The sequence below is a fragment of the Bufo gargarizans genome, chromosome 10, assembly GCF_014858855.1.
Source record: "Bufo gargarizans isolate SCDJY-AF-19 chromosome 10, ASM1485885v1, whole genome shotgun sequence".
Lineage (NCBI taxonomy): Eukaryota > Metazoa > Chordata > Amphibia > Anura > Bufonidae > Bufo > Bufo gargarizans.
This window is the reverse complement of record NC_058089.1, coordinates 9880543-9906543: the sequence shown is the minus strand read 5'-3', so window position 1 is coordinate 9906543 and position 26001 is coordinate 9880543. Positions and strand designations below refer to the sequence as shown.

General features: G+C 45.1%; 1 protein-coding gene across 3 annotated transcripts in view; it reads left to right on the top strand.

Moving 5' to 3' along the window:
- The window catches only part of PTPN5 (protein tyrosine phosphatase non-receptor type 5), an 85562-nt gene that overhangs the window by 33537 nt on the left and 26024 nt on the right, over positions 1-26001 (top strand). Inside the window, exons 1-2 of one of the 3 annotated variants that reach the window (XM_044270995.1) lie at positions 7447-7568; positions 12556-12598. The exons of 1 other annotated variant lie outside the window; for it this stretch is intronic. The gene's annotated coding sequence lies outside the window, so the exon portion shown is untranslated. Of the gene's footprint in view, positions 1-7446; positions 7569-12555; positions 12599-26001 lie in introns of those variants that run through there. One more of the 3 variants, XM_044270994.1, reaches the window with a different exon arrangement.

Below are 26001 nucleotides of genomic sequence, written 5' to 3'. Positions count from 1 at the left end.
TGTAACAATGTTATGGGGGAACTGACTGTGTGTAACAATGTTATGGGGGAACTGACTGTGTGTAACAATGTTATGGGGCACGGACTGTGTTACAATGTTATGGGGCACGGCCTGTGTGTAACAATGTTATGGGGCACGGACTGTGTGTAACAATGTTATGGGGCACGGACTGTGTGTAACAATGTTATGGGGGAACTGACTGTGTGTAACAATGTTATGGGGCACGGACTGTGTGTAACAATGTTATGGGGCACGGACTGTGTGTAACAATGTTATGGGGCACGGCCTGTGTGTAACAATGTTATGGGGCACGGACTGTGTGTAACAATGTTATGGGGCACTGACTGTGTGTAACAATGTTATGGGGCACTGACTGTGTGTAACAATGTTATGGGGCACGGACTGTGTGTAACAATGTTATGGGGCACGGACTGTGTGTAACAATGTTATGGGGCACGGCCTGTGTGTAACAATGTTATGGGGCACGGACTGTGTGTAACAATGTTATGGGGCACGGACTGTGTGTAACAATGTTATGTGCTGGGACTTTATTGCCATGCTGACAGTTTTTGGCAGTGTTATGAGGGCATTCACTGGTACTGACAGTGTTATGGGGCATATAACAGCATCTGACAATACTATGGAGCTACTGACAACTTCTTGAGACTCTGTGGCTTGCTGTATTATAAAGGCGCTTTTGGGGCACAGAGTACATTTAGATCCTCTGTTGTAGCGCCACCTGTTTTCCTGAGCAGTTACTGCAGCAGTAATGCACTAATAATGATTACTATCCTCTGAATAAGGCTGCATGCACACGAACGTTGTTTGTTTCCATGTCCGATCCGTTTTTGTTTTTTTGCGGATAGGATGCAGACCCATTCATTTCAATGTCCCCATGTCTGTTCCGTAGCCCCGCAAAAAAAAATAGAACATGTCCTATTCTTGTCTGTTTTAGGCATTGTTACAATGGATCCGCAAAAAAAACGGATGGTATACGAATGTAATTTTTTATTTATTTTTTGCGAATTGCGGACTGCAAAACACATACGGTCGTGTGCATGTAGCCTAAGTGTTACTGGTTTTATTAGAGTGTTCCCCTTTAAATTTGTCACTCTCCATTGAATTAACATGAAATTTAAAAAATAGTCCGATATGAATGACGCAGGGACCTAATTTTTCCCATGGTGATTTTCTTCTCTGTGGGGTCACTTTAAATTTACACTGTTGACTCATGACTCTAATGGGACCCTGCGCAGGGGCTGAGTCAGAATCCCCTCTGTATCACAAACACTGCACATGCATCGCCATCTACAGACCCCGGACCCTGAGCCACACTGTAGCATCGTGGTCCGGAAAAATAGGCAATTTAATGTTTCCCATTTTATTTGTTTGCTGGACGGAAAATGCAGTAAATAAAGTCCTTATCCTATTCTGAATCATTCTCTTTATAGTAAAGTCCAGTGACAACCACGATGGCTGCTGCTGCTGCGGCTCCTGCACAAGTTGTCACCCAGCTTTCTGAGATACATGTATGCAGTGGTGCACTCCTCAACATCAGTAATGGCGTATTTAGAACTTGGAAAGCTGAGATACATCCTCTTTAAGAGCTGTAATGGCTAAAATCCCCTGCAATCTCATCAGATTCTTAGGCTGCTGCTCTGTCCATCCTCCATGCTTGACATTACAGCTCTGCTCCATGAGGTTACGGCTATGATACATGACTCCAGCTTAGCTGCATTGTCTGTTGGAGTCTAGAGTAGTCTGAATTCCACCTCCTGTCTCATCAGATTCTTAGTCTGTTGCTCTGTCCATCCTCACTGCTTTACATTACAGCTCTGCTCTATGAGGACACAGCTCAGCTGAGTCAGGAGGTAGTCTCTACCACCAATAAGCAGATTTACATTGTCAGGTAACTTCAGCATAGACTGTGGAGATTGACTCTTCTTCGACTTCCCCACCCTAGTATCGGTACCTCCGGCTTGTACAGGTAGTGCCACTAACAATTGGGGATTGCTATTTATGCAATTGCCTCATATAGGAGTGAGTTGATCCTATAACCAATATTGCTGTGAAATCCATGATGCAGATTTCCAGAAATCAAACCCACAATGTTTTCTTCCTCCTTTTAAAAATTGAAGTTGGAAATGTTTCTTAGGTTGTGGTCAGAGTTTGATGAGTACGAACTGAAGATAATGCGCAGTAATGGGCGGCGGGGGGGCAACTACTAGGCCTGAGGCCACATAAGGAGACACCAATATTTTAAATGGTCCCTGGGGCCCTGTTACAGATTTGGCATTGGGGGCCCGGAGAGTTCCAGTACACCTCTGTATTGATGGATTAAGATGTGATGGATATTGGCAGCAACAGGTTGTAATAATGCCATCATAGTACCCAAATACCAGTGTGCCTCCAGCTGTTGCAAAACTACAACTCCCAGCATGCCCACACAGCCAAAGGCTGTCCAGGCATGCTGGGAGTTGTAGTTTTGCAACAGCTGGAGGCACACTGGTTGGGAAACACTGCCATAAAGTACCATCTAGTAACAGCGCCATACAGTGTCTACATAATATTGTCAAGTGTCCAAATGATACTGCTACAGTGCCAGACAATGTTCAAATACTATTAAGTATAATACTGCCACAGTGCAAAATAACAGTGCTACATAAAGGCCAAATATTATCACCACTGTCTAAATAATACCTTTAAAGTGCCCAAGTAACAGTGCCATAAAAGTAAAAAAATATAACAACAGTCTAAATAATACCGTTATAATTTCCATGTAGCAGTGTCATAGAGAGCCTGAATAATACCACTACAGTACCCACGTCATTGTCATAAAAGTTGAAAAATATAACAAGCGTCAAAATAATACAAAAGCTGAAAGTAACAGTGCCACAGAGAGCCTTAATAATAGCATAATATCATAATGTTCTAATAATACCACCCTAAGGGTGTATTCACACGACCATAAGTGTTTTTCGGTCTTCAAATTGCGGACACGGAAACCGGCCGCGTGCGTTCCGCATCTTTTGCAGCCCCATTGAAATGAGTGGGTCCGCACCCGTTCCGCAAATTTGCGGAATGGATGCGGATCCATTTATACAGTCGTGTGAATGCACCCTTATACTCAAATAACAGCATGATAAATGTCCAAAAACAGTGTCCAAGTAATACTATCATAGAACCCAAGTAACAGTGCCATACAATGTTGAAATGTTATTTCTTTATATACTGCCACTGCAAGATAATAGTACCCTAAAATGTTCAAATAATAGTAAGTGATTGGGATATTATTTGGACATAATATCACCAGTGCCTAAATACAATGCCCAAGTAACAGTGTAATAAAAGTCCATAAAATATCACCAGTGTCCATATTATACTGCCCAAGTAACAGTGTCATACAGTGTTCACTTAATATTAACATGCAGCGCCCAAATAATACTCTCATACTGTCAAGTCACAGTGCCATAATATCACCGGTATCTAAATAATACCACCATAGTGCCCATGCGACAGTGCCTTATAATGCCTAAGTAATGCCACGATAGTGGCAAAGTAACAGTGCCTTATGAAGTCTAAATAATACCGTCATAGTGCCATACAGTGTCAAATATCACCGCTACAGCGCCCTTTTACAATAGTATCATAACAAAGTCCCCAAAAAAGTGTTACCCTATAGTTCATAAATAATTCCACCATAGAGTGCCCAGATAAACACTCCATACACTGGTGAAATAATACCGCCATGCCGTGTTGAATTTATACCATAGAAAATGATGGTCTCCTGCCCTAACTATAATTCAGTTCTGATGAGAGTTGTAGTTCTCTTATCTTGTAGCACAACCATCTCCAGCTTTCATGCGGCAATAGTGGAGCTACGCCTTGCAGATTCCAGAGCACGTGACCGTCCTTGAGGGACCAGACGTATTCTCAAATTACGATAATGGTTCCCTCATGTTTAATTCAGTCATTTGGCTTATTGCTTCCTCGTGCACTGAACCAATACGGTGACTCCTGTGAGCTGCGGAGATCACCCCGAGGATTATGAAGGGAATCACTCTTACTGTAAAGCAACAACACTGATCATAAGTGTTAATTACAAGAGGCGGGAAGACGGGCGCGTGCGTCACCCGGTGCCGCGTGAGCTGAGATAACATGCAAACATGGCCTCGCATTCTGGAGACCACCGGGGTGCACTGAGCTTTCCCTTTATTCAACCAATGACCACGTCAGTAGAGGGATGTGTGGAGCACATCAATCCTTTATTCAAATCGCGTTCAATTACGCGTTTCGGCATGAGAACCTCTTCTTCAGACATATGGCGGTATACAGGATGCAAAGGTCTAGGACACATCCAAAATGAACATACAAAGCTCCTGTATAATCACATATCATCTAGCTGTAACTGTCACAGCTTCTAACAGTAGACTGATGGCAGTTGGAGGACTGAACTGAGCGCGTGCGACCACCTCAACAAGATGGACAGAGAAATAGGGAATAGAAGAAACAGCAGGTGGTGCTATACAGATACATTTTAATCAATTGCTCAGTGGCTATGCTAAATTTATTTTATTGATTTATTAATTTTATTGAAATTATGAATGTGTATATTGTTTTATTTTTTTATTATTATATAAAATAATTTACATTTATTAATTTACATTTTTATATGTAATCATAAAAGTATTTAGATCTAGGTGCTGGTTTGAAAAATTCTTAATATTTTTCATGGGACAACACCTCCTTAGTGTTTTTATGGTGGCTGTTGAAATCCCGGGACCTAAGCTGTTGCCAACAGCCTTGGGTATCAGGGCACCAAGCAGGGCAATAAAATGGTCTCTGACCGTTTAACCTCGTGGTCAGAGTTTCTAAACTTATTTGACACACAATTCAAAGGGGCGGTTCATGATTAGGAGGCCCCCTCCAAGTACTATCATAGGGCATCATGGCTCCGTGTGTCGTGTACATGGATAAAATAAAATCCGGCATATACTATAGACTAACGTGATGACCATTTAGAGCTCACAGCTCCTTTAAGATGAGCACTAATTGCATAATCTAATATCACTGTGTGAACAGACACAGAGATGCTCACTGCTGTTAATTACGTTCAAGTGGAAAACTATAAAAAAATAAAATAAAATCAGCGGTGAATAAAATAATTTTGCTGCAAGGTTCCTATACCAATAGCACGATGCAAGACATCACCATCATTGTGGTTTTCCTATACCCAACTGTTTGATCCATAGGCTACAAGTAGAGTCTTTCACCCTGGAGGACCCGACATGTTCAAGCATTTCAAAAGACAATAATGCTACGTGTTGCCTTGGAGGTGCTATTGGAAAATCCAACACTTACTGCTAAGTTCCTACAAATACTATGATCACTGGATATGTGTGTCCTCTCATAGAGACAGTAACCAATAGACTGTGCCCTCCTAATAGAGACAGTAACCAATATGCTGTATGTCTCTAATAGGGACTGTAGCAATATCATGTGTGCATTCTCATATGGACTGTAACCAACGCGCCTTGTGCCCTCTAATAGGGACTATAACCAATCCTCCGTGTGCCTCTAATAGAGACTGTAACCAATACACTGTGTGCCTCCAATAGAGACTGTAACCAATACACTGTGTGCCTCCAATAGAGACTGTAACCAATACACTGTGTGCCTCCAATAGAGACTGTAACCAATACACTGTGTGCCTCCAATAAAGACTGTAACCAACACAGTGTGTGCCTCTAATAGAGACTGTAACCAACACAGTGTGTGCCTCTAATAGAGACTGTAACCAACACAGTGTGTGCCTCTAACAGAGACTGTAACTAATACAATGTGTGCCTCTAATAGAGACTGTAACCAATACACTATGTGCCTCTAATAGAGACTGTAACCAATACACCATGTGCCTCTAATAGAGACTGTAACCAATAAACTGTGTGCCTCTAATAGAGACTGTAACCAATACACCATGTGCCTCTAATAGAGACTGTAACCAATACACTGTGTGCCTCTAATAGAGACTGTAACCAATACATGTGTGCCTCTAATAGAGACTGTAACCAATACACTGTGTGCCTCTAACAGAGACTGTAACCAATACACTATGTGCCTCCAATAGAGACTGTAACCAACACAGTGTGTGCCTCTAAGAGACTGTAACCAATATACTGTGTGCCTCTAATAGAGACTGTAACCAACACAGTGTGTGCCTCTAATAGAGACTGTAACCAACACAGTGTGTGCCTCTAATAGAGACTGTAACCAACACAGTGTGTGCCTCTAATAGAGACTGTAACCAACACAGTGTGTGCCTCTAATAGAGACTGTAACCAACACAGTTTGTGCCTCTAATAGAGACTGTAACCAACACAGTGTGTGCCTCTAATAGAGACTGTAACCAATAAACTGTGTGCCTCTAATAGGGACTATAACCAATACACTGTGTGCCTCTGATAGAGACTGTAACCAATACACGTGTGCCTCTAATAGAGACTATAACCAATACACTGTGTGCTTCTAATAGAGACTGTAACCACTAAACTATGTGCCTCTAATAGAGATTGTAACCACTACACTATGTGCCTCTAATAGAGACTGTAACCAATACACTATGTGCCTCTAATAGAGTCTGTAACTAATACATTGTGTGCCTCCAATAGAGACTGTAACCAATACACTGTGTGCCTCTAATAGAGACTGTAAGCAACACAGTGTGTGCCTCTAATAGAGACTGTAACCAATATACTATGTGCCTCTAATAGAGACGGTAACCAATATGCTGTTTTTCTAGTAACTGTCAAGCTCTGTGCCTTTAAAAGACTTTGTAACCACCAAGCTCTGTGCCTTGCACTGTAACCATTAAGCATTCTACCCCCTGTTGGAGTAAACTTTATGTCAAGTTTACTGCCGCATCTGCATCTTCCTCTGCCATCTTTTAGTGGTGCCACATAATAGGTCAAGACCCACCCCCAGAAGTGTCCTCCTTCCATGCACCTGGGACCCTGTGCCTGAGGGGCTCGCCCTCCGGAGAAGAGGTGTCGGTGCTACAAGTGACACGTATGAGCTGGGGCCTGGGTTCCAGCTGGAGAGAGAATGTACTGCTGCCCCCTTTAAGAGCATGAATCATGGCGCTATAAAGATCCTTTCACGCTAAAGGGTCATGCTGAGCGCCAGTTGTGGAGCCATTATCTGTCCTGCCGCCAAGAGCGTGCACAGATCTGCCAAGAGAGTCCTAACAGAAGGCAGCAAAAGACAGCTCGAACCAAGAAAACCAGGCAGCACCGGCTGCTGATTATACGCTGTGTATGTAAAACACACTAAATCGGGGACTGTCTTCTTTGCTGACATGAAAAACTAAATGCACTCTGTCAATCACACATGCCTATTAGATGACTAACCCGGCGCCCACACATGACGTGTAGGCTGAGAATATGCTGCCATGGCTGTGCGCTGGTTGTGCACAAAACAGATCCCATCTTTTATTTACCTCATCGCGGATAAAAATACCCGCTCATGTCATGAACAGCTTTGCGGATGTATCAGAAGGTGTCACCGCGCAGGTGGGTTTGGAGATAGGGCACAGGAAGAGGGAGGCTGCAGGGTGGAGGAGGGCCGAGCATGGGTTACGTGGGCTGAAGGCAGCCATAGTGCCCGTCTGTCCATATCACAGTTATGGTGGGCAGTGTAGGCGGCAGTACACAGCACAGGCGCAGGTATTGGGTTTGCCCATATTAGGGGCAGAACATTCCATTGAACACGTGAAACTGGGATGCAGCCGGTGCATAGATTTCTGCAGCCCCATTAGGCATGCCTGCCAGTTTTGGACAGGTATGAGGGCGCGGCGGGCAAAGCAAATTTTTTTCAGACGTTAACATGCGCCTTTTCTCAGACCACGGCCCTTAGCCACGGGCCACGCCCTGTTTCATGTCACATTCCCTCAATGCACATTTGGGCGCATGGGCTGATGGCACAGCATCTTAGTAGTGTCCAAATTGACAATAGGCAGGTGACACAAGAAGGCAGTGACAACAGAAGTAGGCAGGGCGGCAACACTGCAGAACCAGATACCACAGTGCAGCACAATATACCGCCCCAGCAGAACCAAATGCCACAGTGCAGCACAATATACTGCCCCAGCAGAACCAGATACCACAGTGCAGCACAATATACCGCCCCAACAGAACCAGATACCACAGTGCAGCACAATATACCGCCCCAACAGAACCAGATACCACAGTGCAGCACAATATACTGCCCCAACAGAACCAGATACCACAGTGCAGCACAATATACCGCCCCAGCAGAACCAAATGCCACAGTGCAGCACAATATACTGCCCCAGCAGAACCAAATACCACAGTGCGACACAATATACCGCCCCTGCAGAACCAAATACCACAGTGCAGCACAATATACTGCCCCAGCAGAACCAGATACCACAGTGCAGCACAATATACCACCCCAGCAGAACCAAATGCCACAGTGCAGCACAATATACCGCCCTAGCAGAACCAAATACCACAGTGCAGCACAATATACTGCCCCAGCAGAACCAGATACCACAGTACAGCACAATATACGGCCCCCGCCGAACCAAATACCACAGTGCAGCACAATATACTGCCCCAGCAGAACCAGATACCACAGTGCAGCACAATATACTGCCCCAGCAGAACCAGATACCACAGTGCAGCACAATATACTGCCCCAGCAGAACCAAATACCACAGTGCAGCACAATATACTGCCCCAGCAGAACCAGATACCACAGTGCAGCACAATATACTGCACCAGCAGAACCAGATACCACAGTGCAGCACAATATACTGCCCCAGCAGAACCAGATACCACAGTGCAGCACAATATACTGCCCCAGCAGAACCAAATACCACAGTGCAGCAAATATACGCCCCAGCAGAACAAATACCACAGTGCAGCACAATATACTGCCCCAGCAGAACCAGATACCACAGTGCAGCACAATATACTGCCCAGCAGAACCATATACCACAGTGCAGCACAATTACCTGCACCAGCAGAACCAGATACCACATTGCAAAGCACAATATACTGCCCCCCGCAGAACCTAAATACACAGTGCAGCACAATATACCGCCCCAGCAGAACCAGATACCACAGTGCAGCACAATATACCTGCCCCGCAGAACCAAATACCCAGTGCAGCACAATATACCGCCCCAACAGAACCAATACCACAGTGCAGCACAATATACCGCCCCAGCAGAACCAAATACCACAGTGCAGCACAATATACTCGCCCCAGCAGAACCAGATACCACAGTGCAGCACAATATACTGCCCAGCAGAAACCAAATACCACAGTGCAGCACAATATACTGCCCCAGCAGAACCAGATACCACAGTGCAGCACAATATACTGCCCCAGCAGAACCAAATACCACAGTGCAGCACAATATACTGCCCCAGCAGAACCAGATAGCCACAGTGCAGCACAATATACTGCCCCAGCAGAACCAATACCACAGTGGCAGCACAATATACTGCCCCAGCAGAACCAATACCACAGTGCAGCACAATATACCGCCCCAGCAGAACCAGATACCACAGTGGCAGCACAATATACTGCCCCATCAGAACCAGATACCACAGTGCAAGCACAATATACTGCCCCAGCAGAACCAAAATACAGTGCAGCACAATATACCGCCCCAACAGAACCAAGATACCACAGTGCAGCACAATATACAGCACCACAGAACCAAATACCACAGTGCAGCACAATATGACTGCCCCAAGCAGAACCAGATACCACAGAGTGCAGCACAATATACTGCCCCAGCAGAACAAATACATCAGTGCAGCACAATATACTGCCCCAGCAGAACCAGATACCCAGTGCAGCACCAATTACTGCCCCAGCAGAACCAATACCACAGTGCAGCACAATATACTGCCCCAGCAGAACCAAATACAGTGCAGCACAATATACTGCCCCAGCAGAACCAAATACAATAGTGCAGCACAATATACTGCCCCAGCAGAACCAAATACCGCAGTGCAGCACAAAATACTGCCCCAGCAGAACCAGATACCACAGTGCAGCACAATATACTGCCCCAGCAGAACCAAATACCACAGTGCAGCACAATATACTGCCCCAGCAGAACCAGATACCACAGTGCAGCACAATATACTGCCCCAGCAGAACCAGATACCACAGGGCAGCACAATATACTGCCCCTGCAGAACCAAATACCACAGTGCAGCACAATATTCTGCCCCAGCAGAACCAAATACCACAGTGCAGCACAATATACTGCCCCAGCAGAACCATATGCCACAGTGCAGCACAATATTCTGCCCCAGCAGAACAAATACCACAGTGCAGCACAATATACTGCCCCAGCAGAACCATATGCCACAGTGCAGCACAATATACTGCCCCAGCAGAACCTTATGCCACAGTGCAGCACAATATACTGCCCCAGCAGAACCATATACCACAGTGCAGCACAATATACTGACCCAGCAGAACCAAATACCACAGTGCAGCACAATATTCTGCCCCAGCAGAACAAAATACTGCCCATAGCATTAACTGTGGCTGTGAGGAGGGCTCAGGTGGCCCCTATAGGCATTGGCCCCACCGGCATGTTTCTCTGTGGGTTCGATCGCCAATCCGCCCCTGCATGGTGGGTTGCTTTATGAAAGCACTCTTAGAGATTTGCCAGGTCTACTGGGAGTCCCGGAGGTTTCCTGTTTTCCTGTCCTAATGATAAGCCTTCAGTCGTGATCAATGAGGGTCCAACCCACAGGTCCTGCAGCCCCTTCTATGGATTGCTGTGCCTGGCACTTCAGCTCTGCCCCCTTAAGTGATCAGTTGGGGCCCCAGGTGGTCGGACCCCTGCAGATGACAGATTGATGGCCTATTTTAAGTCCATCAATTATCATATGCAATTTAACTGTATTTGGTAAAAATTTTCATTACTTGCAGTTCCTCTTTTCACCACAGTCAGATGTAAATAATTTTCATACACCTCAATGCAATAGCGCCCCCCCCCCCCCCCCCCCCCCCAGTGATCCTGTAATAAAGATCTAACTCCTAGGGAAAGCATTTTTGATTTGCAATAACGTTAGGTAGTTCTTATATTCTACCAGCTGCGGTGAAATATATAAGTATATTGGGTTAGCCCAGGAGGATCCATATCACTAAGGGCTCGTTCACACAAATGTTTTTTGTGTTCCGTATACGGGCCGTTTATTGCGTTTCCGTATATGGTCCGTATACGGAACAATTCATTTCAATGGGTCCGCAAAAAAACGGAATGTACTCCGTGAGCATTCCGTTTCCGTATGTCCGCATTTCCGTTCCGCTACATTTTGAGTCTTGTCCTATTATTGTCCGCAAATCACGTTCCGTGGCTCCATTCAAGTCAATGGGTCCGTAAAAAAAAAACGGAACACATACGGAAATGCATCCGTATGTCTTCCGTATCCGTTCCGTTTTTGAGGAACCATCTATTGAAAATTTTGTGCCCAGTCCAATGTTTTTCAAGGTAATTAATGTATACTGTATATTGCAAGAAAATTCACAGGTGCATATCCATGAAGCAAACATAATTACAAAAAAACAAAATGGCTGCACACCGTTATATATACAAACAATAGAGCTAAGAAATGGGGGTCATTCTAGTTAAAAGTGGTACAATACCGACTATATATCAGTAATGGAAGCTCTTAGCGCACATACGAGTACAACTTTGCTTTGTAACAATAAGGCCTCATGCACACGACCATTGTGTTCCGTTTCGCAAAATGGGGTTCCGTTGTTCCGTGATCCGTTTCCGTTTTTGTTTCCGTGTGTCTTCCTTTATTTTTGGAGGACCACCAGACATAAAAGAAGGTAAAAAAAAGTCTAAGACAGGTTTGCCATGCAAATGATAGAAATAAAACGGACGTGGACGACGATATTGTGTGCCTCCGTGTTTTTTTAGCGGTCCCATTGACTTTAATGGGTCCGCAAACCTTTTTCCACGGACAAGAATAGGACAGGTTATATTTTTTTGATGGACAGGAACCACGGATCACGGACACGGATGGCAAACGGTGCACTATCTGCATTTTACACGGCTCCATAGAAATGAATGGGTCTGCATCCGCAACACTAAAATCGGCGGAACGGACGCGGAGACAAACAACGGTTGTGTGCAAACAACGGATGTGTTTTGCGGTCCGCAAATTGCGGATCTGCAAAAAAACGGATGACGTTCCATATGGCATCAGTTTTTTTTTTGCAGATCCGTTTTTTTTTTGCGGATCCATTGTAATAATGCCTATCCTTGTCCACAAACTAGAAAAAAATAGGACATGCACTATTTTTTGCGGAGCAACGGAACGGACATACTGATGCGGACAGCACACGGTGTGCTGTCCATGTTGTTTGAGGACCCATTGAAATGAATGGGTCCGCATCCTATTAGCAAAAAAAGCGGAACGGACACGGAAACAAAATACTGTTGTGTGCATGTAGACTAAAACAGTTAATTTTTTTCATGTTTGTTGGAAGATTCCGGATCAGAGGACTCCTATTCACAAACATAAAGAGCATGGTGAGTGATCCAAATGTTGACACTCCCAGAGCTGCATTTAAAATTCTGCAACCTAATAACTCAGCTCTCCTGTTGCTTCATATATCTTTCGATGCATGTCCGTTTACCAGCACTGGTCAGATAGAAGAGCGGGGCCTGATTCATAGAAAATGGAGCCACACACAAAGTACGACATGCACCACATAATAGCACCATATAGTGCTGTCCGCATCCGTTGTTCCGTTCCGTGGCCCAGCAAAACAAAAAAAAATTGCATGTCCTATTCTTGTCCGTTTTGCAGACAAGAATAGGCATTTCTACAATGAAGAAATTGCGGAAGGCACACGGGCGGCTTCCGTTTTTTTGCGGATCCGTGGTTTGTGGACCGCAAAAAACGGAACGGTTGTGTGCATGAGGCCTAAGGCTACTTTCACACCTGCAGCACTATGATCCGGCAGGGAATGCTAGGAATTGGCCATACATAAACCACAGCATGCAGAGATTTGTGTCCTGGCGATTCTCTGCATTTTTGCCAGATTGTGGCCGGATCTCTACTGGACCCCATTATAGTTAATGGGGCCGGCGGGCATTCTGTCTGCATCCAGCAGTGCCGGATCTGGAGGATCTAACCCAGATGTGAAAGAAGCCTAATACAGCGCCATACACCTCTTTCATCCAGTGACGTCTCCTCTGATGTTCTATTTCCTCATCTTCTCCTTTCAGACCAGACCCCCATGATGATTTCTTTCAGCCGTCTCTTCTCTCTGCAGAGTTTGACAGACAGACATCGTAGTTTCCTACTTTTCCATCATCCTCTCACCTTCTGAACACCCCATCCTGCCCCCCAATACTGTGCCCACTGTGCTGCCTAATACTATACTGCCGAAACAGTCCCCCTGAAAATGCTAGTTACATACAGAGAGTGCCCCCTCCAATAATTATTGGCACACAGCGCCCTAAAATAATCGCGCCCAGCAAATAGTGCCCCTGACACTAATAGTGAGGGTGCCCCCAACAGTAATAGGGCTCCCCAAAGTCCCACAATAGAAATAATTATCTGCCAGAGTGCACTTAGTAGTAATAGTGCCGGACAGTAATAATGTCCCTAATGTGCCCCAGAAGTAATAATGCTCCCATAGGGCCCATACTAGTATTAATGTTCCCCATAGTCCCCAGTAGTAATAAAGCCCACCATAATGCCGCTGGTAGTAATAATTCTCTTTATGTGTGACAATAGAAAAATGCCCCCTTATAATGTGCGCCAGTACAAAAAAATGCCCTGTTGTGTGGCAGTAAAAAAAAAACCTACTCTTAGTGCCCCCAGTAGAGCTAATGTGCCCATAGTGCCCTCATAATGTGTGCCAATGCCCCCTACTGTGTGCCCAAAAAAACCTTCTCTTAGTGCCCCCAGTTGAGCCAAGATCCCCATAGTTCCCCATAATTTGCGCCAGTATAAAATTCTCCTATATAATACCCCCAGTAGATGCCCCCATAGTGCTCCCCCCGTCCCCATGGTGCCTGACATAATGTGCCAGTATAAAATTGCCCCTATAGAGTGCCCCAAGTAGATGCCCAGATAATGCTCCTCTCCCCACTTCCCTCTAGTGCCCCCATAATGTGTGCCGGTATAAACTGCCCCTATAGTGCTCATCCCGACCCCCATAGTGCACATATAGTTTGTGCCAGTATAAAATGCCCCTATATAATTACCCCCAGTAGATGCCCCCTTAGTGCTCCTCTCCTCTACTTCTCAATAGTGGCCCCATGTGTGACAGTATATAATGCCCCCAGTAGATGCCCCATAGTGCTCCGTTCCCCCATGTGTGCCAGTATATAATTCTAATATATAGGGCCCCAGTAGATGCCCCCATAGTGCTCCTCTCCTCTACTTCTCAATAGTGGCCCCATGTGTGACAGTATATAATGCCCCCAGTAGATGCCCCATAGTGCTCTGTCCCCCATGTGTGCCAGTATATAATTCTAATATATAGGGCCCCAGTAGATGCCCCCATAGTGCTCCCTCACTTCTCCATAGTCCCCCCATGTGTGCCAGTATATAATTCTAATATATAGGGCCCCACTAGATGCCCATATAGTGCTCCCTCACTTCTCCATAGTGCCCCATGTGTGACTGTATATAATGCCCCCCAGTAGATGTCCCCATAGTGCTCCCCCCATAGTGTTACCCTTGTGTGCCAGTATATAATTCTAATATATAGAGCCGCCAGTAGATGTCCCCATAGTGCTCCCCACCATGTGTGCCAATATATAATGCCCCCTAGTAGATGTCCCCATAGTGCTCCTCTCCCCCAATGTGTGCCAGTATAAAATGCACCCTTGTAGATGACCCCATAGTGCTCCTCTACCCCCATGTATGCCAGTATATAATGCCCCCTAGTAGATCTCCCCCTAGTGCTCCTCCCCCATAGTGACCCCCATGTGTGCCAGTATATAATGCCCCCTAGTAGATGTCCCGCTAGTGCTCCTCCCCCATAGTGACCCCCATGTGTGCCAGTGTACAATGCCCCCTAGTAGATGCCCCCATAGTGCTCCCCCATGTGTGCCAGTATATAATGCCCCCTAGTAGATGCCCCCATAGTGCTCCTCTCCCCCAATGTGTGCCATTAAATAATGCACCCTAGTAGATGCCCCTATAGTGCTTCTCTCCCCCAATGTGTGCCAGTATATAATGCCCCCTAGTAGATGCCCCTATAGTGCTCCTCTCCCCCAATGTGTGCCATTAAATAATGCACCCTAGTAGATGCCCCTATAGTGCTTCTCTCCCCCAATGTGTGCCAGTATATAATGCCCCCTAGTAGATGCCCCTATAGTGCTCCTCTCCCCCAATGTCTGCCAGTAAATAATGCACCCTAGTAGATGCCACTATAGTGCTTCTCTCCCCCAATGTGTGCCAGTATATAATGCCCCCTAGTAGATGCCCCTATAGTGCTCCTCTTCTCCAATGTATGCCAGTAGATAATGCCCCCTAGTAGATGCCCCCATAGTGCTCCTTTCCCCCCTCCTGCATACTGGGCAACAACATAGTGTTAATAAACAAAAAATAAACTCACATACTACCATTGGAGTCCAGGAGAAATGGGACTACTTGAAAGTGGCACTATTGAAGGCAACACAAAATTGCATTAGGCTTGTCAGTAAAAGTAAAAAAAGGAAGAGACCACTGTGGTACTCAGCAGAAGTGGCCAAAATCATTAAAAACAAAAAGATAGCATTTAGGAATTATAAAGATTAAAAAAAAAGAGGATGACAGGCAAATTTATAAGATTAGGCAGAGAGAAGCCAAACGAGTTATAAGAGCTTCTAAAGCACAGGCAGAAGAGAAATTAGCTCAGTCAGGGAAAAAAGGCGATAAGGCGATTCTGCAGATACATAAATGAAAAAAGGAAACTAAAACAAGGAATTACCAAATTAAAAACAAAAGAAGGAAGGTATATGGAAGAGGATAAAGAACTAGCTGACTGCCTCAATGAATACTTCTGTTCAGTTTTTACAAAGGAAAATGAAGGAGAAGGACCTCAGTTAGGAAAGAAGACTAATGAATCTTTTGACGCATGTGTCTTTACAGAGGAAGAGGTTCTAAGTCAGCTGTCTAAAATTAATACAAATAAGTCACAGGGGCCTGATGGGATACACCCAAAGCTATTAAAATAGCTCAGCGGTGAACTAGCAAAACCATTAACAGATTTATTTAACCAATCACTGGCAACAGGAGTCGTCCCAGAAGATTGGAAATTAGCAAATGTTGTCCCCATTCACAAGAAAGGTAGTAGGGAGGAATCGGGCAACTATAGGCCAGTAAGCCTGACATCAATAGTGGGGAAGTTAATGGAAACCATACTTAAGGAGAGGATTGTGGAACATCTAAATCCCATGGGTTGAAAGATGAAAAACAGCATGGGTTTACTTCAGGGAGATCATGTCAAACTAATCTTATAGATTTTTTTTGATTGGGTGACTAAAACAATAGATGGCGGAGGTGCAGTAGACATCGCTTATCTAGACTTTAGTAAGGCTTCTGATACTGTCCCACATAGAAGGCTTATCAATAAAGTGCAGTCTTTGGGCTTGGACTCCCATATTGTTGAATGGATTAGGCAGTGGCTGAGGGACAGACAACAGAGGGTTGTAGTCAATAGAGTATATTCAGACCAAGGTCTTGTCACCAGTGGGGACCTCAGGGGTCTGTTCTGGGACCCATATTGTTTAATATCTTTATCAGCGAAATTGCAGAAGGTCTCGATGGTAAGGTGGGTCTTTTTGCTGATGACACAAAGATGTGTAACAGGGTTGATGTTCCTGGAGGGATACACCAAATGGAAAAGGATTCAGGAAAACTAGAGGAATGGTCAAAAATCTGGCAACTAAAATGTAATGTTGATAAGTGCAAGATAATGCACCTGGGGCGTAAAAACCCAAGAGCAGAATATACAGTCAGTGATACAGTCCTAACCTCAGTATCTGAGGAAAGGGATTTAGGGGTCATTATTTCAGAAGACTTAAAGGTAGGCAGACCATGTCATAGAGCAGCAGGAGATGCTAGCAGAATGCTGGGTGTATAGAGAGAGGCATTACCAGTAGACAGAGGGGGGGGGGGGGGCGCTCATGCCGTTCTACAGAGCACTAGTGAGACCTCATCTGGAGTATTGTGCTCAGTACTGGAGACCATATCTCCAGAAGGATACTGATACTTTGGAGAGAGTTCAGAGAAGAGCTACTAAACTGGTACATGGATTGCAGGATAAAACTTACCAGGAAAGATGAAAGGACCTTAACATGTAGAGCTTGGAAGAAAGACGAGACAGAGGGGAGATGAGAGAGACTGCTAAATACATAAAGGGAATCCACAAGGTAAAAGAGGAAAGAATATTTAAAAGAAGAAAAACTGCTACAAGAGGACATAGTTCTAAATTAGAGGGGCAAAGGTTTAACAGTAACATCAGGAAGTATTACTTTACTGAGAGAGTAGTGGATGCAGGGAATAGCCTTCCTGCAGAAGTGGCAGCTGCAAATACAGTGGAGGAGTTTAAGCATGCATGGGATAGGCATAAGGCCATCCTTCATATAAGATAGGGCCAGGGGCTATCCATAGTATTCAGTATATTGGGCAGACTAGATGGGCCAAATGGTTCTTATCTGCCGACACATTCTAGGTTTCTATGTTTCTACCTCCATGCCACTTTCAGTCCCTCTTCCGGCCTGTGTCCCGTGCTGTACGGCGCAGGTGGCGCAATGACGTTATCGCACCACCTGCACCGGCCTCTAATAGCCTGCAGGCCTTGTGCCTATAGCCTATCAGGGGAACGGAGACGCCTCTCCCCTGCCCCGCTGCACCATTCATCTGTATCGCTGTCCTGAGGAAGGCGATACAGATGAATATAGAGATGAGCGCTTCCACAATGGAAGATCTCCTCTCCTGCTGACGGACCTCTCATGAGCCCCCCTCCGGAACCGGCTGCACAGGTGGTATGTCCACCCCTAAGTGGCAAAACACTACTACCATATACAGCCCATGTAATAGCAAAATAATATACAGTATCCAAATGTACAAAAAGTGACCAGTTCCCCTATAGGAGCCGTGTGAGGACAAATCCCGCGTGTTAGAAGCGCTGCCACACCTGGTTACTGGGTTAGTATCGTCATTTTCCATCATTTTACAACTTCAGTAAATCTTGTGTTTCTCAGCTCCAGGAAAGTGACGCAAGTAAATGATTAAAAAAACAAGCAATTGTGCAGGTAACGGCGGCGGAGGTGGCGGTTATCACCAGCACTTCCTTAACAAGTAGTCTCTTAGCAAAGTTGCAGAGTATGTGATAATGAAGCGCAGGTTATGGAGAAGACGTGGCGGTGTCATCGTAATTACTCCTTATTCAGTACAATTAATGGATGTCACCAAACAACACATTAAACTGCAAATGTTTCCCAAGCTATCCCCATCTGAGGCTTCCCCAGACCTGAGCAAGAAAAATTAAAGGGACCTGTTCCTTAAAGGGGTTGTCCTATTTCGCAGTTTCCACAGCGAGATGAGACTATGCACCGGCCCTAAGCGCTAGGTGGACAGGAGGACGGAAACAGCAGAGCAGGCTGGCACGCCACCGTTTCTGTAACTCCAGTTATAGTGAATGGGAGATATGGAAACAGTGCAGCAGAACAGTCCACTTAGGGCCGGTGGTAAGTCCCTTTCTCACCGTGGAATATCTGAATAGTGAGTGCAGCTCTGGAGTATAATACAGGATGTAACTCAGGATCAGTACAGGATAAGTAATGTATGTACACAGTGACTGCACCAGCAGAATAGTGAGTGCAGCTCTGGAGTATAATACAGGATGTGACTCAGGATCAGTACAGGATAAGTAATGTATGTACACAGTGACTGCACCAGCAGAATAGTGAGTGCAGCTCTGGAGTATAATACAGGATGCAACTCAGGATCAGTACAGGATAAGTAATGTATGTACACAGTGACTGCACCAGCAGAATAGTGAGTGCAGCTCTGGAGTATAACACAGGATGTAACTCAGGATCAGTACAGGATAAGTAATGTAATGTATGTACACAGTGACTGCACCAGCAGAATAGTGAGTGCAGCTCTGGAGTATAATACAGGATGTAACTCAGGATCAGTGCAGGATAAGTAATGTATGTACACAGTGACTGCACCAGCAGAATAGTGAGTGCAGCTCTGGAGTATAATACAGGATGTAACTCAGGATCAGTACAAGATAAGTAATGTAATGTACACAGTGACTCCAGCAGTAGAATAGTGAGTGCAGCTCTGGAGTATAATACAGGATGTAACTTAGGATCAGTACAGGATAAGTAATGTATGTACACAGTGACTGCAGCAGCAGAATAGTGAGTGCAGCTCTGGAGTATAATACAGGATGTAACTCAGGATCAGTACAGGATAAGTAATGTATGTACACAGTGACTGCACCAGCAGAATAGTGAGTGCAGCTCTGGAGTATAATACAGGATGTAACTCAGGATCAGTACGGGATAAGTAATGTATGTACACAGTGACTGCAGCAGCAGAATAGTGAGTGCAGCTCTGGAGTATGATACAGGATGTAACTCAGGATCAGTACAAGATAAGTAATGTAATGTACACAGTGACTCCAGCAGTAGAATAGTGAGTGCAGCTCTGGAGTATAGTACAGGATGTAACTCAGGATCAGTACAGGATAAGTAATGTATGTACACAGTGACTCCACCAGCAGAATAGTGAGTGCAGCTCTGGAGTATAATACAGGATGTAACTCAGGATCAGTACAGGATAAGTAATGTATGTACACAGTGACTGCACCAGCAGAATAGTGAGTGCAGCTCTGGAGTATAATACAGGATGTAACTCAGGATCAGTACAGGATAAGTAATGTATGTACACAGTGACTGCACCAGCAGAATAGTGAGTGCAGCTCTGGAGTATAGTACAGGATGTAACTCAGGATCAGTACAGGATAAGTAATGTATGTACACAGTGACTGCACCAGCAGAATAGTGAGTGCAGCTCTGGAGTATAATACAGGATGTAACTCAGGATCAGTACAGGATAAGTAATGTATGTACACAGTGACTCCACCAGCAGAATAGTGAGTGCAGCTCTGGAGTATAGTACAGGATGTAACTCAGGATCAGTACAGGATAAGTAATGTAACAACTTTATATATTAAGAAATTGACAATTTACAAATATTCCCTGAATGTTGAAGCTAGGTTTTGTAACTTTATAACATCTGCATGAGAGCAGGATCTGCCTGTTCCTCGTCCTCCCACCTGGTCTAATCATCCGCACCTCGTTCTGAAGAGTCCTCATCTGTGGATAATGGAAAAGAAAACTCAGCATCCAATGTCAACACAAGACACAAAGCCTGTGCAGTGACGGCTCAGGGACGAGTTGTGCCCAGATAAATACAGGAAAGTAATTTTGGAGTCCATGGAACAATAGGCACAGAATACAGTGAGCAGAGACACAATACATTAACTCTTTTCTGAAATTTGTTTAAAGGATACCTAAATCAGCAACGTGTGGCATCTTCCTCACCTTCCAGAAAGCTGTAGTCGCCCCTTCCATGCATCCTCGCCAGTAACCAAAAAAATCGATCTGCAGTGTTATAGAAAATGAAAGTCAGCGAGGCGGGGAGAGGAGGGGGATGCAGCTATGGTCCTTCTGTGAGTCTGCATGCTGTGAGAGGGGAGGCAGTGCAGCAAGCCAAGGCATAATTATGTTTAGATCCTTGAGGAAGTCAGGTTGCACCGTTTGTCTTAGTACTGTATGATTATGAAGGAGTGTACCTCGAGGCTACTAGGGCATGTGCCCCAGGTGTTGGTGCCAGAGGGCTGTGGCAACAAGCCCCTTTGCCCTGACAAGGATATTTAGATACAGAGATGGGGGTCAGTGAACTGAACCTTTTCCCTTGGTTAAGAACTGGCTAGCTACTGCACTGGACTCAGCAAAGTGTGGCACAATGTGGCAGTATGTGGGCACCTTGGCACTGTGTAAGCATTCTGTGGTCCTATCTGGGTAGGGGTTGGCTCTATTTGGGCACTTGTTGGCTGTATATTGGCATAGTGTGGTAATATATGGCTACTTAATGACACTCTGGGCAATGTTTGACACTATGTAGATGCTGTATGGCTCTATAGGGGTAGCATTTGCCAGTATGTTGTCACCATTTTGAACGATGTAGCTGCTAATTATTGTATCTCTATGCTGTCACTCCATGGCATGAGCAGACTCGCTATGTGGGTGCCGTTTAGCTTCATGTGGGCGATGTATGAGTATGGCATTCTGGTAAACGGGCTGGACATGGACCATGATATCTAGGGATGCCGGCTAATTCTCCACCTCTGAGCATGACCACAGTTCTCACGACTGACCTTAGTCAGCTGCTAACTCCCAGGAACCCAGCAGCACGTTCCGCCATTGTTTGGCTGCACCGTTCAGATTTGTTACCTCCTCTGTCAATTTACACTTTATGTGTTACTAAACTGTACAACGTCTGCATTGCAAATAACTGTGTGTGGATCAGGAGGAGACGAGAACAGGGATGGGATGATTCATATATTCGCCCTCAGAATGACTAATTGTGCCTAATTAAATAGTATTCGTATGACTGTGGCATTACACATCGGATACATGCGGGGAGCAGGAAGATTCACCTTAATCCCACACAATTTACATAATAACGTTACACTCTCTCCAGATGTGTGGAGCATATCACTGTATACAAGAGGGACGGGCTGTACAGGTATAATTATATACAGGAGAGGCCCAGGTTATAGCAGCATGGTCCATATCACTATATACAAGAGGGACGGGCGGTACAGGTATAATTATATACAGGAGAGGCCCAGGTTATAGCAGCATTGTCCAGATCACTGTATACAAGAGGGACGGGCTGTACAGGTATAATTATATACAGGAGAGGCCCAGGTTATAGCAGCATTGTCCAGATCACTGTATACAAGAGGGACGGGCTGTACAGGTATAATGATATACAGGAGAGGCCCAGGTTATAGCAGCATTGTCCAGATCACTATATACAAGAGGGACGGGCGGTACAGGTATAATTATATAGGAGAGGCCCAGGTTATACCAGCATGGTCCAGATCACTATATACAAGAGGGACGGGCGGTACAGGTATAATTATATACAGGAGAGGCCCAGGTTATACCAGCACGGTCCATATCACTATATACAAGAAGATGTATAACTTATACCAGCTGTACATATATAATTATACAGGAGAGGCCCAGGTTATACCAGCTCGGTCCAGATCACTATATACAAGAAGATGTATAACTTATACCAGCTGTACATATATAATTATATACAGGAGATGCCCAGGTTATACCAGCATGCTCCATATCACTATATACAAGAAGGTGTATAACTTATACCAGCTGTACATATATAATTATATACAGGAGATGCCCGGGTTATACCAGCTCGGTCCAGATCACTATATACAAGAAGATGTATAACTTATACCAGCTGTACATATATAATTATATACAGGAGAGGCCCAGGTTATAGCAGCATTGTCCAGATCACTGTATACAAGAGGGACGGGCTGTACAGGTATAATTATATACAGGAGAGGCCCAGGTTATACCAGCTCGGTCCATATCACTGTATACAAGAGGGACGGGCGGTACAGGTATAATTATATACAGGAGAGGCCCAGGTTATACCAGCTGTACATATATAATTATATACAGGAGATGCCCAGGTTATACCAGCACGGTCCAGATCACTATATACAAGAAGGTGTATAACTTATACCAGCTGTACATATATAATTATATACAGGAGATGCCCAGGTTATACCAGCATGCTCCATATCACTATATACAAGAAGGTGTATAACTTATACCAGCTGTACATATATAATTATATACAGGAGATGCCCAGGTTATACCAGCATGGTCCATATCACTATACAGGGAGTGCAGAATTATTAGGCAAGTTGTATTTTTGAGGATTAATTTTATTATTGAACAACAACCATGTTCTCAATGAACCCAAAAAACTCATTAATATCAAAGCTGAATATTTTTGGAAGTAGTTTTTAGTTTGTTTTTAGTTTTAGCTATTTTAGGGGGATATCTGTGTGTGCAGGTGACTATTACTGTACATAATTATTAGGCAACTTAACAAAAAACAAATATATACCCATTTCAATTATTTATTTTTACCAGTAAACCAGTGAAACCAATATAACATCTCAACATTCACAAATATAAATTTCTGACATTCAAAAACAAAACAAAAACAAATCAGTGACCAATATAGCCACCTTTCTTTGCAAGGACACTCAAAAGCCTGCCATCCATGGATTCTGTCAGTGTATCACGATCGGCGTGACTATCACATACGTGACACAGAGGGAGGGAAAGAGGAAGGCCCTGCCCAAGTGAGAGGGAAGGTGGTGACCCCTGACTCACCTTGCGGCTGGCACCTGGCTGCCCTGACGTCCCTAGACGGGTTCCTCACCCGTACGCCGATCACGTGCCTAAAACCCTGGCTTTCCCTAAGATGAGCCCTAGATAGTGAACAGGGCGGTGGGAACACTAGTCCGCACCACTAGCTCTAAAGGAAAACACCAAGGGGAGGACAGACAATACAGACTAAACATATAATCCCAGGTGGGCGACAACAGGAGACAACAAAAAGCCCAACAGGGATCCGGAGGGTAGCACTCTGGAACAACAACCAGGATTCACAGCTCCAGTGGGTCAGTATAGATGTCCAAGCAGGAAGCTCTATAACTGGCAACTAGAGAAGTGTGAGAGGAGAATATAAGGAGGTTGGGAGTGGCAGACAAGAAACAGCTGAGGAGGAGAAGCTACGGATCCCTGAGTGAGACAAAAAGGATTGCAAGGCAAACACAGAAAACAATCACTAAGAAACAACGTGATCTTTAGACATAGAGCGCGCAGCCACCCGCTGCGACTTCCTGACCCCGGGTATAACGGAGTCAGACGTGGCTCTTGACACCCTCGTGACACAGTGTTTTGATCTGTTCACCATCAACATTGCGTGCAGCAGCAACCACAGCCTCCCAGACACTGTTCAGAGAGGTGGACTGTTTTCCCTCCTTGTAAATCTCACATTTGATGATGGACCACAGGTTCTCAATGGGGTTCAGATCAGGTGAACAAGGAGGCCATGTCATTAGATTTTCTTCTTTTATACCCTTTCTTGCCAGCCACGCTGTGGAGTACTTGGACGCGTGTGATGGAGCATTGTCCTGCATGAAAATCATGTTTTTCTTACCTTGCAGACTTCTTCCTGTACCACTGCTTGAAGAAGGTGTCTTCCAGAAACTGGCAGTAGGACTGGGAGTTGAGCTTGACTCCATTCTCAACCCAAAAAGGCCCCACAAGCTCATCTTTGATGATACCAGCCCAAACCAGTACTCCACCTCCACCTTGCTGGCGTCTGAGTCGGACTGGAGCTCTCTGCCCTTTACCAATCCAGCCACGGGCCCATCAAGACTTACTCTCATTTCATCAGTCCATAAAACCTTAGAAAAATCAGTCTTGAGATATTTCTTGGCCCAGTCTTGACGTTTCAGCTTGTGTGTCTTGTTCAGTGGTGGTCGTCTTTCAGCCTTTCTTACCTTGGCCATGTCTCCAGTGATGTTGCAGCTCTGAAATATGGCCAAACTGGTGGCAAGTGGCATCTTGGCAGCTGCACGCTTGACTTTTCTCAGTTCATGGGCAGTTATTTTGCGCCTTGGTTTTTCCACACGCTTCTTGCGACCCTGTTGACTATTTTGAATGAAACGCTTGATTGTTCGATGATCACGCTTCAGAAGCTTTGCAATTTTAAGAGTGCTGCATCCCTCTGCAAGATATCTCACTATTTTTGACTTTTCTGAGCCTGTCAAGTCCTTCTTTTGACCCATTTTGCCAAAGGGAAGGAAGTTGCCTAATAATTATGCACACCTGATATAGGGTGTTGATGTCATTAGACCACACCCCTTCTCATTACAGAGATGCACATCACCTAATATGCTTAATTGGCAGTAGGCTTTCGAGCCTATACAGCTTGGAGTAAGACAACATGCATAAAGAGGATGATGTGGTCAAAATACTCATTTGCCTAATAATTCTGCACGTAGTGTATACAAGAGGTACGGGCTGTACAGGTATATTATATACAGGAGATGCCCAGGTTATACCAGCATGGTCCATATCACTATATACAAGAAGATGTCTAACTCAGTGTTTCCCAACCAGTGTGCCTCCAGCTGTTGCGAAACTATAACTCCCAGCATGCCTGCACAGCCAAAGGCTGTCTGGGCATGCTGGGAGTTGTAGTTTTGCAACAGCTGGAGGCACGCTGGTTGGGAAACACTGGTCTAACTTATACCAGCTGTACATATCTCTAGCAGTAGGACCCGGCTTCGCACGGGTATATTTCATCTATTTCATTTAATGTTTGTGTGTGTCATTAAAAGATATCAACAGTATCCCCCATAACAGTGACCTCTACAGCACCCCGCCCCTTTAACAGTGAAATCCACAGTTCCCCAATCCCCACTCCTTAACACTGACCCCCCCCCCACAGTGCCCCGCCACTTTAGAATGGGACCTCCACAGCAGCCCATCCCCTTAACTTTAACCTTCACAGCAGCCTGCTGCCTTAACAGTGACCTCTACAGTGTCCGCCCCTTTAACAGTGACCTCCACAGCGCCCGCCCCTTTAACAGTGACCTCCACAGCACCCGCCTCTTTAACAGTGACCTCCACAACACCCTGTCCTTTAACAGTGACCTCCACAGCACCCGCCTCTTTAACAGTGACCTCCACAGTGCCCGCCCATTTAACAGTGACCTCCACAGCACCCGCCCCTTTAACAGTGACCTCCACAGCACCCGCCCCTTTAACAGTGA